The sequence below is a fragment of the Lissotriton helveticus genome, chromosome 4_1 (assembly GCF_964261635.1).
Source record: "Lissotriton helveticus chromosome 4_1, aLisHel1.1, whole genome shotgun sequence".
Classification (NCBI taxonomy): domain Eukaryota; kingdom Metazoa; phylum Chordata; class Amphibia; order Caudata; family Salamandridae; genus Lissotriton; species Lissotriton helveticus.
In genome coordinates this window covers 234,590,921-234,604,227 of record NC_136063.1, presented here as the reverse complement: position 1 = coordinate 234,604,227, position 13,307 = coordinate 234,590,921, and positions in this window count along the sequence as shown.

The window sequence follows — 13,307 nt, the reverse complement described above, 5'->3', positions numbered from 1 at the left end:
ATATTTTTGTAAACGATATTTTAAACTCGATATTTTTGTACTTACCTGTTTGTACATAGAAAGTCGATATTTTGACAGTCTATATTTTGTCAACGATATTCTTGAAGGTCGATATTTTGTCACTCGATATTATTTCAGTGATCCGTTTGATTGACTCTTCTGAGTTGACCTCAGTTGGCTGGATGTACACTGAGCAGAGAAATAGAAATGGTAAAGTGGTCAGTCTAGTAAAATGATAAGGGGGTTTTCATTAGAATGTTTGTGATGTTCAGAAGACAAGATTGTGGATGTTTCATTTGGAGTGTTTTGATTGGTGCAGATATCATGCTGCACCACATTGAGTGAGTTGATGAGTTTTAGGAGTGTCTTTCTTGAACTTTCATTTATTGGGAGATTGAAGTCACCCTGAACGGTGGTGTGGTGATGTTAGATAGACGAGATGGTGAGGAGACCCAAGAACTTTATCAAACACTGGTAATGTGGAAGGTCTTTGATCTTTCTGCTGGCCAGCAGAATAATTAGGTTGGCTTAGTGGCGTTGGACAAAGACCTGCCATTTGATTACGGCTAAGCCAGGTAAATAGGACAATACTCAAAGTACCATAAGGAGTTATCACAAAAGTGAGAGTGCGTCTGAAGTTGGTGTACAAGCTTAGCCTAAAGTTGTTACCTGACTGGTATTTCTAGGCCTAAATATGACAAAACTGTGCGATGGAGCTGATTGGGCTTACAAGGAATAATGAAGTGAACACACATCTTATGAGTAAGCACTATTGGACAACACTATGAATACCCACTCATATTATAAGGCCTACTGCAGGTCAGCACCAATCCATGAAGAGTCCCTTCTGCTACCACGTGCATGTGCTGTGGTGAACGAGATCTTAGTCTAGCATGTTCAGCCCATACACATGTGCACATGTGTGCTCACATGCTCGTGTCTAACCTCTCAACCCAGCTAAGCAGCAGCAGCCTTATCTTAAAAGCAGATACTCGCGACTTGCACTCTCAGTTCATTTCTATTGATTTTAGAATGAGTGAGACTCGGTTAGTCAGACTCATTTACATTGAAAGTCCAAAAGTCGGTAGTCCAAAAGTGAAAGGTATTTAGTGGGCTGAACCTACTTTGCTACACTCATATTCAAGTTGGCCTTGAACCATAACCTGTTCCTATACCTGGTGGTGGTTCAGATGTAAGCCAATAAAACAGAACGAATAACATATGGTTTTAAGCAAATGTTCCAAGTATGAGGCAAATTTACTTGAAGGACCACAGGATGAATCTGATTAGTTATTGAAAATGGAATGAAAAAATGTGGTTGAAATTTGACCTACAAATTATGTACAGGCAAAATACTAGTAGATAACCAAACAGCAATAGGAGCAGAATTTGATCCTGAGTTTTCAGCATCTTGACGTTTGATTAGTGCAAATGTTCAGAAAAGTATGTTTTTGTAGCTGATTCAAATAGACAGCTAATGCAGGTACCATGCATCAAAACAAGGACAGGAATGAAAAACGGTTTTGTATAAAATCTTTGCCTACAGAAAACAGGTGAAACATTAAGGACACTATGAGCTTCTGGGACATATGAGACCTTTTCATGTAGAGTAAAATTATAGTAGCAAAGGAGTATATTGTTTCAATATTGATTTATTCACTCTTTTTCGTCCATTTGACAGAGGATGGGAACAAGTAGAAAAGCCATGTTTAAGAGCCCTTGCTTTACAAAAAAAGTTCCAATGTGAAATATAATGAGTACATCTATCATAAGTGATTGTATGAGGAGTTTCATGAGTTTCTTCAGCTGTTGGTCTTTATGAAACAGGAGGAAAAAGAGCAATCTTGGAGAAAGTATCCAGAGTAACCTTCACACAATATCCTGGAGAGGTTGTATGCCATGGTTCTGGTGCCAAGGGTAATAGATGTAGATAGACAAATGGTTTAGAATTTCAAGATTTATTCCAAGCACAATTTGGACAAGAAATAGCATATTCCTGAACGGCAGAATGACCTGGCAGCCACCAAAAAAGATAGCAAACCTATATTTAATGAAGATTGGTCTTGACACCCATTTGACCAGAAATCGCCAATTCACAACACATCTTCATTATATACGATTATATTCATTTGAAGGATTGTTGCATCAAGGATTGCTTTTTGACTAAAATACAGGTCCTGTCAGTGAATTAGAGGAGTCTTCACCAGAATTCCTTTTGAACTATCCTGGATCCATCTTGATCTTGTTTGAAATGGATTAGACCATTTGAATCATATCCTGAGAAGCAACCATGGCCTGATCATACGTAAGTGATAACTCAAGACAACAGTGAGATATGGTATCAACTAACACCTTTTTTGAACCATGGATGTATGTGAAGGTATTGTCAAACTATGCAAAGAAAAATATATATTACATAAAGTGCTGAAAAATAGCAGCGACATTTCATTACACAATATTCACAGCATCCACCAGGGATACAGAAGGCTGTTTTTCACTCGTCAGCTTCTCTTGTATGCAGCAAATGATAGGTTCCCGATAATACAAGCAAAGCAACCACTCATGCTTCATGAACTGACTCCAATTGATCCTTTATGAGAGGTCAAGAATATCTATACTTCACTGGTCTGATTCAATTCTCTATAACCAATATAATTAACGTTGAAGATCCTGATCCTTCTGGAGTATAAATATCAACAGCACCTCAGGAGATGAAGAAAATGGAACAATCAACCCATTGTGTGAATCCTTGAAACATATAGGCTTTCAGTATTTCCTTCTCTATTTCAGTCATGATCTACAAAAATGAACAGCACCCCCAGGTTCAAATGATATAGCACAGCCATACCCTTTACAAGGGACAAGACAGCAAACCTGTGGCATATATGATGAAAAAGCAAGAAAACGAAGCATCACGAAAGATTAGTTGTTGGTAAATTAGATGTAAAAACCTTTATCTCTTCATTCAGATATTAATAACGTCCTGAAACATAACAATGATTGTGACAAACGGTGATGATAATGAAAAAATTCATGTTGCCCAATTAACATATGGATTAACAGGCACAAGCATCATTGTTCAAGATTGCGTTTCTTTATTTGCGATTTTTAAGGGATCGCAAATAAAGAATCGCAAAACGTGATGCAACAAAAAAATTGCGGAAAATAATCGCTAAAAATCACAAAAATAATTGCGATTTCTGTAATTGCGAACCCGCTATTAGCGATTTCGCTATTTGCGAGATCGCAATTACCGAAGTCAGTTTTTGATGCATCTATATGACATCAGTACCAGGAAGTGAGCAGCACAGGCCTGATTTTCTGTGCATAGTCATAGGGAGAGGAAGGAGCTGGCTCTGGGAGCTGAACAGGAGTGAGATTGACACATTGGAAACACCTGGTATTTATAAGAAAATGGAAACTTCACAAACAGCAGAGGACAGCCAAACAGGCAGGAAGAGGAAAATGTAATGTTCTGAAAAAGAAATTGACACCCTCATTGAGGTAGTTGTCCACAGCCATAATAAGCTGTTTGGCAAATTATCATTAAAAGTGGCAGAGCAGAAGAAACGAAAAATATGGATCCGTATCCAAAACAGGGTGAGTGCCATTGAGGTGACCCACCGCACCATCGAAGAGTTGAAAAAAAGATGGTACGACTTGTGCAGTCGGGCTAAGGTGCGCGTTGCTGACTGGTTGAAGAAAGCAATGAAGACAGGAGGGGGAACACCGACAGACACTGGGAACACTCCCATGGAGGACATGGTTGAATCCACAATCCAGCCTGAAGCTGGTGTTGGTGTGACCCAGCTAGATAAGCCAGGAGCAGCAAACACATCTGAAGGTAAAATGAATGCATGTTACCATTGTCCTAAATTATAAAGGTAGAACATCACCTCAGTAAAGCACAAGCGCACACTTTGAACATCCAGTACACAATGTATTCATAAATGGAAGTGCATTATGGGAGATGTAGGCAGGGCAGGCAGTTAAAATGACAAACACACAAATAGGAAAAAATCGACTCAAAATAGTGTAATATATTCTCTATTTTATAACAAAGCAAAAAATTGATTACTATGACATGACATCACAGACATAAATTAATGTTGTTGTGCACTGTTAAACCTCACAGATGTAGAATGTGTAGAAGCTGAGGATAGTGACTGCCAGGACATACAGGACACCAGCGCAGTTGTAAATATGGACATACCGGTTTTGCCAACAAATCAATCACGTGCCCCAAACACACGCAGGGCAACTGTCCCATCATTGGTCACCATGGATTTTGATGATGAGGCAAATGCAACACCAGAGGCCAGCCATGGCCAAGCTACTCCCACTCCGAATCCACATACACAGGTCCACAGAAGCAATGTCAGAGTCCGGCGTAGAAGAGCTAGATCACTCAGAACACAGCAGGAGGACCAACCAAATGATGCCTGGGGTGGTCTTGAGGGACAGATGCTCTATATGCAGCGCCTGCAGACCAAAAACACACGTTCAATAAAGATACACATTGGGAAGATGGCAGCCCACATGCTGCTACTATCTTGCAGCATTGTTCAGGGTTGTATTGAAGTGCTCCACCGGTCTTATGGAGGCATCTGAATCGGCTCTTCAGCAGCTCAAATGTGCTCTCTATGATGTTCTTTGTTGAAATATGCGCTGCATTGTACCTCTGTTGGTTAGCAGTTGTAGAATTGAAGTAAGGCGTCAAAAGGTAATTACGCAAGGCGTATGCGCTGTCACCTACATGTAAGTAAGCAAAGGGTCAGTGGCAGTTTGACATTGGCAGACGTACAATGACTGTGACAATCAGTTATACATATTTACCAAGCAGATGCCCCTCTCCAAATTCTCCCCTGACAAGACGGGTGTGAATGCCACTTTGCCTGAATATATAAGAATCATGTGCACTCCCTGGAAATTGCGCCACTATGTCAGTAATTATGTTTTTGGCATTGCAACCAACCTGAATATTTAGGGAATGATAACATTTACTATTTCTAAATAGATATTTCTGTGCTGCAGGGGGACATATTGCCACATGGTTCCAATCAATACAACCTAAAACATGTGGGAAGTTAGCTAGCTGGTAAAACTCCTGTTTAGTTTTTGCAAGGTCATGCGCGGTGGTGGGGAAGTTGATGGGTGACCCGATCCGGGCTATCATGGCATCAAGGAATGCTTTGAATATTCTACAAAGTGTGCTTCGCGTCACACCTCTAGCTACTGCAATGACCCCCTGAAAACTGCCTGACGCCAGTAGGTGTAGGCAACATAGGACCTGCACATGTGTTGGGACGGCATTGGTCCTACGTGTCTGTCATTGCAGAATGGGATCCTATTCATTGATTAGATCATGGATCATTGCTGCATTGAGACTATACTTTTCATATATCTCATCCTCTTGCTGTCCTAGCACAATTATGCGGACTCTGAAAAGGCGCTCATTTATTCGCCTCTGTCTGTGTCCAGCAGCCTGTAGCCTCATATCACCCTCAGGTAAATCCCTGCCATTGTGAAATGTGGTAGCTCATTCTGGGTGTGTTTAAATAAGTTTAAGTAGTTTTTCAGCTGTAACTGTATCTGAATTGCACTCATGATTACCACCTGGTTGTGATCCTTCTTAATTAGCACTTGCAAAATTGTGATTTTCTGACAAATCATAATTTGCGATTTTTCATGCATATATTTTGCGAATCTTTATTTGCGATTCGCTATTCGAGAGACGCAAATACAGATTCGCAAAAATATTTCCAGATTCTTTAGCGATTCTTTATATTTGCGATATCTTGTGTTTTCGCAACTATGCAGTTGATGCATTGCAACATGGTATTTTGCGATAGCAAAAGGCATATTTTAGCGATTCGCTAATTTTGCGAGTTTTTTAACACTTGATGCATGTGCCTCTAAATCTCTTCAATCAAGGAATTACAAAACTTATTGTGCAATTGTGAAAATATAAAATATCAAAATATATTACTCTGCTATACTCTCCAAAAGAGACTTATAGTGGGAAAGAGGCGTCCCTCATTTGACCAAAATTAATGATAAACTATCACCAGCTCAACATACTTCAAAGTTCTTCTTGGGTCTCTCAGAAATAATATTCTTTGTGACCCAATCCTGATCGATAAACATACCACTTTCCGGCAAAGCAGAGGGATTGACTATCTGTCCTTACTCTGCCTTGATAGCAATCAGCAATGGAAATAAATGATTATCAGTATTATTAACAGATGAACCAGTAAAGGGAGCCAGTGTTCTTCTAACCTTTTCTCTTGAAAAGACTGAATACTGCTACTTTCTTACAAGGTCACTCATCACAGACTTGAATCAAGTCTCCTGCCTCAATACACTATAGCCAGCTTTGTCACTGTGCTCCTTTTCAATTTCAAATGACTTCTGACAGTTCCTACTTGTGTTGGCTCTTCCTGAAACAGTGATGCTGCTGTGACTTTTGATCAATTGGAATTCAAATTGCTTCCCTGAAACTTCACCTATTCTTATGATTCCCCCTCTCCTGGAGCAAATGGATCATGATTGTGGGTTTGTAGTCCAGTGACCTATTTTGGCACTTCCAAAGCCAGGTACCCAGCCCACTTCAAGTGTGCAATAACTATTATCAACAGTTGTCTCTTACATGATGTGTGTGATAAAAAAGAAGGGTTTGCTCTAAATCACAAAAAAAGACCCTAGTCTAAATGAATGTGACAAGAAAACAAAGGTTCATTCGAGCACTTTAAAACTTTCCTGTTTGGCTGATGCGCAGCATGCGTTGGCTGCCCACAGAAGGGGAGTTGCCAGCTTACAGACCACTCCAGATGCACACACCCGAAAGTCATGACAGTCTGGTATGGGTTGGATGTAGGGTCTGGCCAGGCCCTGTAGTCAATCCCTGTTGAGCTGGGCCAAAGGTTTTGCACATGTAGGGTTGTCAGCTTTTTGAATATGTGCAGCATGCGTTAGCCAGTGGACCCATTCTGCAGCTAACCTCTGCTGCGCATGTTTGAAAGTCATGCACAGTGAAGATTGTCTGCCCGGCTGGTGGAGTACAAGACACTGCCATAGGTCCTGCCCTACACCCAAAGCCTTAAGGTGCATGTCCATTGCAGATGTTTTGATGGTGCATTTTCCCCAGGCTCGTTATGGTCAGTTTCTTGTTGCACAAAGTGCATGTACACACTTCAAAGGTAAACATTTTTTACTGGTAGGTATAGTGAAGAATTCCCAGAAAATGGATGCGGATGGTGAGATAGAACCTCCTGCCTACACATATTTCAATTCTTCAATTATCGTCTGCCCATTGTCCTCTTGATTTCTCCATTATTTCAAAGCAGTGAAAGGTTTGGATCTCTGAAACAAAATGACAGCAAAAATGCTAAGCAGACACCTTTGCTGAAGAGCTCTCCAATTGCAAGCAGTCCAATGATCCATGCAAGTAAGTCAAGAAATGTTTGAATGTGATTCTTAGATCTCAATCAAAGCTCTTCATGCCCTGGAACTGCAGAGGAACCTCAGTGCCAAAGCATGCTGGATCCACCCATGCCTTTTATTCATAAACCATGGAGGAACCACAGTTTGAGGGAGGAACTGTAGTTCCCGGAAAACAGGCGTGGGTAGATTTAGAATGACCTGGAACAGTGGGTTTAGTTCCTGGTATTGAAAATCCAACAAGGCTTAAAACATGGAAAAATCTAAATGTATCACTACAGTTGTGAGTTTAAAGTTTCACTGATGCAATCTTTTCCGCGAAACAATATATCTTAAATAGCTTTCACAGCAAACACAATTAAAAAAAATTATGAGGTTCGCCCTACTAATTTTTGGATTTTCAGTACTTGGAAAGGAAGTCTCACTTCTGCGATTCTGCAAGAGCCACAAAACTAGAACTTTTGGTACCATAGGACTGTTCTTATTGGAGGAGCCGCAGAGGAGGATGTATGACATTACAACGCATGCTTTTACATCGCATGCCTTTACAACGCAAGTATTACAACGCAGTCCATTACAACGCATAGTGCTTTGGGGTGCTGGATAGTAAATAGTTTAATTTACTATTCCAACTCCAGTCCCCGTGGACACTAGGGAAGGTTATTGGATAGTAAATTAACCTATTCCCTATCCTAGAGCGCCCCCCAGAGCAATGCGTTGTAATAGTTTGCGTTGTAATGGTTGCATCGTAAAGGCTCTGCGATGTAAAAGTTGCGTTGTAAAGGTTGTTTACCGCAGAGGAATAACAAGTCATGGAAAAGTAAAAAACTAAAAAAGGAGACATCTGATTAGCTTTGCACACCACACTATAGGCCCGATTCCAATCTCGGTTGGAAGGGTTCTGAATCAGGTTTGGTTTTACCTACAAAAATCTGGAGGCCTTATTTCCGACCGACTCTTTCCCAATTCCGAACAACCAAGTATAATGCCTGGAAACTCTTAGCACTGACCGAATCAGTTCTGGAAGGCATACGGAGAGATAGAGCCCTTCGGAGCCAAATCGTACAGCTCTATAGAGTAGATTTTCCAAGCAAGCAAGTATGATGAACGATTGGACAGCCTTTACGATTAGTTTTGCCTGGATAGAAAAGTCTTCCGGAATCGGTCTTTGGGAGCCCTTAGATTGCACCTCTTCACCCGGGTCTCTCCAAATCTTGCCCTTGGGGGTACCCATGGGTTCCCCCTTTTAGACCAAGCACAGTTTGGCAGGCACCAAGGAGTGCCCGCCACAGGGTGCACGATGATCCCCAACCACCCTTTTTGTCAATGGGAGCCTGTGTTTGCGTTCGGTACACAGGCTTCCATTGAAGTCAATGGGAGTCTGATCGAATCATATTTGGATGCATTTAAATGCACACAAGTCGTACTGAAAGCATTCCGGACACGAGTCGTTCGGTTTGCTTTCTGAGCGTGACCCGAATTGGGCCCTATGAAACAAACAGTCCATAGCCTATAGGAAAAAGGGGTCCACACAAAATCCTGGACAGAGCTTGCAAGCAGCAGGATAATGTCAAGGATAGTCACCTTCTGTGGTACAGAAAGAACCTGGGAGCATATCAACAAGGCAGCATTAAAAAACGTATTGCCGCTTTTGCTGCAGTGTTCGGCCAAAAAGCAGTGATCATTTTAACGCCCTATTAGCAAGGACATTCTAACGTGTGAATCCATGCTTCTTCTTCACACTTTCCCTCAACGCCCATCTTTGCATCTCTAATGAGATGCAAAGTGGGCGTTCCTCCCCAGGATAACAGGAGAAATGTTGCGCGACATTTCTCCTATTACCAAGCATCACGCAAAACAGCATAGCGACAGAAGTAGCGATAACCTCTGTTATCTCTACTTTTCTTATGCCTGCTTTGAAACTGACTTAGCCATGATATCCTATGGAATCACATAGGCAGCTTGCGCTCTGAATTTTATCGCTGTGAAGATAATCGTTGCTGATAGCACGCTATCTTCGCGATAAAATTCAGAGTTGGGTGGCGATAATTATCCTAGTGCTAGGTGCGTCTAGCGATAATTATCGCCCCCCTCTTGATGATATGCCCCATGATTTCTTGGAAGTGACAACAGCATCACAGGGTCGAAGTCCAGATCATTCTGGATGAGATACCCTTGTGGAAAGTTTTCACATACCATAGAGAAAAAAAAGTAAACACAAAAAGGTCACTGCAATGAGGTCCTGCAGTATGGTCATTCTGGGATGCTCTCATGCGGTACAAGTAGAATGATCAAGCACCTATGAGCCATGCTTCCAAACGAGTACTACTGTGTGAAAATTGACAATTAGCAACAGAATAAAGGGGATTAAGAAACTGTACCATTGGAAGTAATTCAAGCTGCAGAAGAGAAAGAAGACCCAATGTTGCAGATTTTGTCAACATACTGCCATAAATGTGAAAAGCTATTTGTTCAACAGAGATTAACAAAACTGTCATTTCTTGTGGTATAAACAACACCTTAAAAATACTACAAAACCTGCTTTTATAGTTTAAAAAGTGAAGAAGCGCACAGAAAAGTTATAAAAGATTTAAAGGTTTTTAAATATTAAAAGTAAATATAAAAAGTAAAAAAGTTTAAAATGACTTTCAAAAACATAAAAACAAGCAAAAAGGTTTCCTCATAAGACCTTTATTGAAAAAGTGAAGAAAAAACACACACCACAGTATTGTGGTCTGCCCATGGGGGAATAGGCACAGGGTCTCACCAAAGGCTAAACCCTGCACCTAATCCCCAGTGTGCATGGTCAAAGTTCAACTGTGGAGGGTTGGGTGCTCTCAAGTTGTTTGCCAAACCCCTACTCTGCATGGCCAAAGGCCACCCAGTTGGTTGGGCACAAGACCAGGCACCAACCCAGATCTTATGAATAAAACCCACTGCGAACAGCCTAAAGCTCTGTACAGTGGGCATTGGCCATCTAACACAGGTTGGACTGATGACATGGCAAAATGTGGAGCTCAGTAGCCAGTATTCACAGCATACTGGGGTCAGCGGTACCAAAGAAGGAACTTCAGATCGAAGTAAGCAATGGTGGTGTCAGGGAACAACAGATCCCCAAAATATACTATTGTTCCAGGTCAAGCTTCTTGGCCTGGTTCTGCAAAACAAAGGTAAGCTTTGCCCAGTGATGCATTCCCTGGAATCGCAGTAACTGGACATGAACCTTGTCCTGGATCCACAGTACAATTTTAGGATCCACAGTTACCCATCACTGAGACTTTAGGCCACAAAGGGTGTTCACAGTGGGGGTTGGCCACCAGCGGAAAGTTAGACACTGGGCCTGCTGTGTTCAGTGAGGATTGAAGATTATGCAAAATATAACAAAATAAATTCAGAGAAAAAAACAGCTATTGTTTGTGGTCCAACAAACAAAAGAACTGTAATTTGTCACTTATGTTTAGCATACGCATGCATACGCAACACACGTAATAACTCATGTCTCATGTCATGATCAAAACACTGATTTATGAACATTTCAGAAACAAAAAACAGACCTATTGAGAAAATGACATGGCTGATAGGGTGTGAAATGGGGTGTTTTGTGTGTTGGTAATTATAAATTGTTAAAAAAAAAGAAAAGAAAAATCAACAGGCAAAAAAAAGGAATATGAAATACAACACTAAACAAAACACTTAAGCCAAGACCTGGGGCCCGATTACTATAACGGACAGAAAAGTCGTCCGTCCACCATGGTGTCGGAAAAAATCTTCCCTCATGATCCGAGGCATGTCCGTCTGTCAAATTACGATGCAGTGTACGCCAAATCAGACCGCTGTGGCTGGATGCCACAAAATACCATCCAACACGGTCGGATAAGCTGCAAATTCGACCGCGATGGTCGTGGAAAGCTGTACAAACGGCCTGGAAAGGCCGCTCCGGCAGGGATATGACTGCATGGCAAATTACGGTGAGAATGCAGGCATTGGGGACCAATCACTGCGTCCGACCGCCGCACACCCACACAGGCCAAATTAATGGCGGACGCAACCAACTGCACAACCATCCCCGTAGTGTGACTGTACTCCCTGCTGCCCTCAATCACAATGCACACACCACAATGATACACCAGAACTTGCTCCTGGTAAGGAAAGACATGCACAGCATGGAAGAGAAATCTGGAGGTCACCAAACATGTGGACACACTCACATACCACAGTACAAAACCAACTCATTCCGGGACCAACATGCTTTGCACACCACAAGTCGATACGGAGGGACAGGACACCAGTGACTCACACAGCACAACATCACACCCACCTATCTCCACAGGTGTAGCTACTTGAGGTAACTATTCCTTGAGAATTTCAGCATTTGTTTTTTAGCTTTACATTGTCACTGAAATTTTCACCTAACTATAATGTTACTTTAACCTTTGTTTTTTTCAGTGAATTTTTAAGTGTTTTCAAAAATGTAAGGTAAGAAATAATTATAATTCCTAACTATATAGTCACTTTAAAGTTTTTATGTAAAGTAATATTTTGTTACCATACATAAAGCTAACACCCGCGAGCAGGCAAAACCCCGCTGCACATGGGCTCCAACCTTGTGTGGCGAGGGATTGGCCGCAGGGCTTGACCTGGGTCCAGGCCCTGCATCTAACCTCTTGCAGGCAGGCAACCCCACACCATACACAGCTGGGGGCAGGCGGTGCAGCCAGACCCTGCATCTAATTCCCTACAAGTGCCCTACTTCATGTAGTATGCAGCCTTCTGGCATGCACACTGTGTGGTTGGTACCGCAGGTCACGGCCACACTCAGCCAGTCTCACTGACTTGGTCAAAGTCACAACACCATAATATTAAAAGTGGGCCTATTGGCTTTATCAAGGGGTGAGGATATCAATATTTATAAAGTAGATCTGTCATCTTTGTTCAAAAATCACCAATTGTTTTAATAAATGTATATTTTAGTAATTCACACAATGCAACATTTAATAACAGTTATTAATATAAACATAGTTAATAACGTTTGGATTTTTAAGACAATGAAATCAACATGTCTGTGAGCTTTTCTTTTAACATAGTTTTTTTGATTGCATTTTGTGGGCTGATATTTTTTAAAAGACTCAGAGAGTCCTTCCTCGCTGGTCGTATACAGTGAGTCAGACTACCGCCGTTCCTCTCAGAAGCCACAGAGATCAGCTATGGAGTCTCCAGGGCTCCTCCTTGAGCCCCACCCTTTTCAACATGTAAATGGCCCTTGTTAGACCTAGCACTTCTTGGCATGATTACCCCAGACTTTTTGCTCTACCTCTGCTATTTTTGTCTGGCTTAGATACTTGGGACACTTTGCCACTGCTTAACAGTGTCAAAGTGTAAATGTTCTCTGTATAAAGTATAATGGTAATTGGTTGTCAATGATTGGTATGTTTGCCTTACTAGTAAAGTCCCTAGTAAAGGGCACTGTGTGTGCCAGGGCTGGTAATGCAAATGCTACTAGTGGGCCTGAAGCACTATTTGTGCTACCCACACAAGTAGCCTTAAAGAGGGAACTCAGGTCTGCAATTGCAGGGCCTGGGCGCAGTTTGATAAACTACCATGTTGTTCTGTCAAGTGCATTCACTTGACAGCACTTACCCTTCCCTTTCTATGCACAAGGCACCCCTATGGTAGGTCTAGGGTACCCCCTGGACAGGGTGCAGTGCATGTAAAAGGTAGGACATGTACTAAGGTGTGTGTCATGTCCTGACAGTGAAATAATCTCCATTTCGTTTTTTACTGTTGAAAGGCGATCTTGCCCATAGGATATAATGGTAAGGCTGTGTAATATGTTTTCCAGCCTATCTTCCCAAAGATTTAAGATGGAA